Below are 5033 nucleotides of genomic sequence, written 5' to 3'. Positions count from 1 at the left end.
GCATGAGGCCCTGGGTTCGATTCCTCAGCACCACATAAGCAGAAAAAAAAAAGCTGGAAGTGGCACTGTGGCTCAAGTGGTAGAGGGCTAGCCTTGAGCAAAAGAAGCTCAGGGACAGTGCCCAGGCCCTGAGTTCAAACCCTAGGACTGGCACAAAGAAAAAAGAAGTATTCCTGAGTGGTATTGAGTAAGTTTAAGAATGTCCAGGCTCTGGGTCAATCCCCAGGCAAGAGAAAAGAAAATCTTCATACAAATTTGGTAAGAATAAGATTTGCTACTTGGAGAAAAAAAAAAAAGAGTAAGATTGTCAACTGAAAAACATAGTAGAAACAAAATAAGATAGAGATGACTAGTAATAGTAATTAATACTAGAAATGAAAATATATATGGCATTTCTACCCATAAACTTCATCCTCCTTTAAAATATAATAGAAGAAAGTGTTTCTGGTATCAGTACATGTTAAAAATAGCTCTAAATCTAACCAGAGGTGGTAGAAGCAGCTCTTAAATCATTGCTGTTAACTTTGGCTCTCTGTGTTCTTGACACATAGAGATATTTGTTAAACATAGGAATGGTTTCACAGACCTCTGCAGTGATTTGAGAATAACCACTATCCAGGCACTGGTGGCTCACCCTGTAATCCAAGCTCTTTAGGAGGCTGAGATCCACAGGATTATGGTTAAAAGCCAGCACAGGCAAAAAAGTCCATTAGACATCATCTCCAAAATAACCAGCAAAAGCTAGACTGGAGTTGTGGCTCAAATGGTAGAGTGCCAGCTGTGAGTGAGCAAGCAATCCAGACTGAGAGCTTGAGGCTCTGAGTTAAAACTTGGTATTAGCAAAAGAGGAAGGGGGCATGGTTGGGGTGGGGTGGGAGGAAACAGAGTGAAGAAGGGAAGGAGGGAGGGAGAGGAGATCACCAACACACACATGTCCCACCCACATTCAGGTGCAGATGTTGTACCTGAATCACACATTCAGATAGAGATGCTGTACCTGAATCCTATAGCAATCTGTGCTGGAGATTGTTGGGAAGTGTGTCTGCAGCTGAGCATTCTGTATAAGCATCTTGGGTCCAAGTGTGTGGGGTCAGGTCCTGTCTCCTTGTTGATTTGTCTGGTTGTTCTAATCATTGTTGAAAGCGTTGAAAGGTGTATTTTTCTTTTCCATTCTGTCCATGTTTACCTCATATATTTGGGTGCTCTGCTGTTTGGTGCATGTATATTTAGAGTTGCTGTATCTTCCTGGTATATATACACTTGATCATTACAGAATATCTTTCATCTATTGTGGCAGTTTCTGTTAGAAATACAGTCACTCTTGGCCATATGTGGTTACTGTCTTTGTCCATTTTGTGTTGCTGTGGCAATACCTGAGTCTAGTGATTTATAATGAACAGATATGTCTTTAGCTCTTAGTTCTGAAGGCTGAGAAATCCATGATTGATGAAGGCACCTCATGGTGACAAAATGCCAGGATGAAAGAGGGAAGGGGGGGTTCACTTCCTAACATTCTGGAGGTCACTAATCCACTCCCATGCTATTGACATTAATCCATTCACGAGGACAGAGCCCTTGTGATCTAATTAATTCTTTTTATTTTGGGTCCAGTCATGGGGCCTGAACTCTGGGCCTGGGCACTGTCCTTCAGCTCTTCAGCTCAAGGCTAGTGCTCTACCACTTGAACTACAGCGCTACTTCCGGCTTTTTTCTTTTTTGCTTATGTGCTGCTGAGGAATCAAACCCAGGACCTCACGCATGCAAGGCAAGCGCTCTACCACTGAGCTGCCTTCCCAGTCCTGATCTAATTAATTCTTAAATTGCCTACCTCACAACATTGATGCATGGGAACTGTTTTCAACACGGGAACTGAGGTTTCCTCACTGCAGGGGACATGGTTAAATCGTAATGGCCACTGCTCAGTTGTGTCTGCATCTTAGGTGAGCCTCTTCTGGATAGTTTTCTGTGTCCTTTATCTGTAATAACTCATTTAATCCTTTCCATAGCTTTGTAGATGGTACTATAAACAACACCATTTGTAGACAAGGAAAGTTAGGTCACTTATGCTAGATCCAGCAGAGCTGCATGTTGAGCCATGCACTTGATCCTGAGTTTATGCTCTCCCTCTAGACCCATCTTACAGTTCAGTTAGAATTTGGAATCGGACAGGGAGCACAGGAAATAGACTACTCAAAAAACACTGTAAGGCCCTTTTTTGCTTGGCTTTTGAGGAAAACAACAAAGCTGGGTCCTACCACCATCCTTGCATCAATGTAAGTTCTAGATGCATCATGAAAGAATAAAACTCTATCAATACTAGTGAGAAATGTGGGCACAGAATTTCGATGATCTTCGGGAAAGTTTCGTTTTGTTGTGCTTGAACCAGAATTTGAACTCAGGATCTTGCCTCATTTGGCTTGCTTGTTCAGCTGGTGCCCCTACCATTTGAGCCATGCCTTCCTGCTGATTATTTTGGAGATGGAGTGTAATGGAATTTGCTGTTTCAATTGGCTTCAAGCCCCAGTCCCTCAGATTTTAGCCTCCTGAGTAACTAGGATTACAGGCATGAACCACCAGTACCCATCTGGGAAATTCCAAATACCCAGAAGTCATTAGGGAGAAGAAATACTTTTGATTACAGGAAGATGTGAAATTTTTATAAACAAAAGATGCCATAAATAAGGTCAGGAAGAGACAAGTGGAAATTTTATAATATCTGTGACAAAAATATTAATTGCATTAATTTAGCAAAAGCTTTTTTTTTTAAAGAAAGGACATAGACTGTTCACAGAAAATTAAATGCAAAGCCAAAGGATCACAAACCACAAAGACAGGTTTGTCCTACTGACAATTACAAACTGAGACAAGTTATTATTTTTCAGCTCTAATATTGGCCACGTTTAAGAATTTGATAATTCATGGTCTTGTGGAAGATGGAGAGAAAGGGACATCTTCCTTATTGCTAAAGGAGTGCAAACTAGTTTACATGTTTAAAATCTGTTCTTGGTGGTACTTGGGTTTTAACTCATGATCTTGTACTTGTTAGGAAAGAGCTTTATCATTTGAACCATATTCACTTCAGCCTTTTTTGCCTTAGTTAATTATTTTTCCTAATCTATTGTTTTAGAGGTGATTTACAGTGGGTTACCTTTACATATGTCAGGTAATTTTTTGGGATAGGGTCTTGTGTTTCAGCCTGTCTTGGACCCAGATCTTTCTACCTCCTCATTGAGCTCCCTAACAGGCTCTTATGGAAAGATGCTGACAGAATGCTGGGCTTGGGAGGAGTCTAGACTGCTTGAGTTTGGGGAGGAGCTGTTCAGAAGCCAGGGAGAATTGGGATCTGTGCCTGCCTGCCCTGAGACTGTCCCATTGTCCCTGTTCTACAGAGACTTGGAGGAGCCACTCTTGTGGTCAGAAGTCAGCGAGGTACTGCTGAGTCCCTTGGAATCCCTGGGGATCCGTCAAGAGTGGGCCTAGGAACAGCTCATCATCCTGAGCCTCCACCCCCACCTGCTGCTCTAGGTAGGTGTCTCTGCCATCATCCCACCTGTCACCCAAGCCTAGCACCTGCACATCCCCCTGCCTGCCCTAGGGCCTGTGCCTCTCCAGTCCTCTCTAATCCCTTCTCAGCCCACAGCTTTTTGGGAGAGAAAAGTCAGGGCCATCTGCAGGGACATCGTTCCAGGTGACTCTGCTCCTGAGACCTTCAAACGGGTGAGAAACCCTTGGGCTTTGGTTCGCATGCCACCCACCCATCTGCCACAGCCTAGGTTGAGCCCTCAGCAGGTCCCCTGTGTGGTTCTTGCCTGGCTCGCCCTGGCATGCGGCAGGACCAGAACCCGACGTTCACTGCTCTAATGAGAGCTCCACAATGCCTGGGAGTTCTTTTTTTCCCCTTCAGGAAAGGATTAGGACAGATGGTATCTTCAGAAACTGCCAAAGCTGGAAAGATCTTAGTGACATAATCCAACGACAATCCCTCTTTATTTCTCAGACAGTACTTACATCTTACATCAGAAGTGTAGTTCCAAATGTTGTGTGGAACAGCTCTGAGGAATCAGGTGTAATCTTGTCGGAGAGCACAGGAAGCCTTTGGCTTCGGATGGCCCTTGTCAGGTTCAGCGCTGCCTCTTTTCGCAGCCTCATCTCAGCCTTTGCCACCAGCTTTTTTGCTTCCCACCTCCCTGGGCCACCTCTAGCACCGCATAGGCCATGTTAGCCACTATGTGAGGCTTTCTTCCCTCCTTTAAGTAAAGGAGTATGTTAATGAAGAAATCTTTCAGAAAGGATTAAATATCCGGGAGGCTTCTCAGAAGAAATTCTAGCTGTGGTATGATTTCTCTCTGAGTATCTAAAAGAAGCTATCCTCATGGGCAAAAGAAATCTTTGATACAGTTTGTGTGTGTGTGTGTGTGTGTGTGTGTGTGTGTGTATGCACACGTGCAGGCAAGGTGCTTTGATTTTCCTGTCTTCAATTTAAGAAGACATGTCCCCTGGCCCTTTCTTGAAAGAAACCTCAGGGCAAGCAGTCTTGACCCCAGGAAGTACTCTACTGCTGTCTTCCGCCATCTTCCCTGCTCAGCCCTGTGCCAGATCCACTTCCTCCCATCTAGATGGCCACAAGCAGCAGTGTGGAGTAGCGTGTAACGCTCCAGCTCTGCAGTTCAGTGGCTTATGCCTCAGCTGTCACCATCTCTGTGTACCTCAGCGTCTTTTATCAGTAAAATTCATGGACTCCTGCTTCGCCTTACTTTCCTAAAGCAAAGCGTAGTTGTATCACTCCTCTGCTCTACCATCATCCATGTCTCCCCATGGCTTAATGACTGTGCCACAAGGGTCTTGTGTCTTTTAAGGGCTTTGAAGGCAGAAACTGGAGAAACATATCTATATATAATATTATATATATATATATACACACACACACATATATATATATTGTCATGCCCATAACAAGGAATCCCTCACTTGGTGAACTGAGTTCCTGAGGCACAGGAGAGTGGCCACTTGCAGACCCATAGCTGAAAGTTTGA

At 44.0% G+C, this 5033-nt stretch overlaps 1 protein-coding gene across 1 annotated transcript in view; it reads left to right on the top strand.

Moving 5' to 3' along the window:
- Tmem63c (transmembrane protein 63C) overlaps positions 1-5033 on the top strand; it is a 76573-nt gene that overhangs the window by 25518 nt on the left and 46022 nt on the right. The window contains exon 2 of the mRNA XM_013014500.1: positions 3390-3525. The gene's annotated coding sequence lies outside the window, so the exon portion shown is untranslated. The remainder of the gene's footprint in view (positions 1-3389; positions 3526-5033) is intronic.

Source organism: Dipodomys ordii, unplaced genomic scaffold (assembly GCF_000151885.1).
Source record: "Dipodomys ordii isolate 6190 unplaced genomic scaffold, Dord_2.0 Scaffold2, whole genome shotgun sequence".
Taxonomy (NCBI): domain Eukaryota; kingdom Metazoa; phylum Chordata; class Mammalia; order Rodentia; family Heteromyidae; genus Dipodomys; species Dipodomys ordii.
Note: the sequence above shows the minus strand (reverse complement) of the source record. Positions and strands in the feature narration are given on the sequence as shown.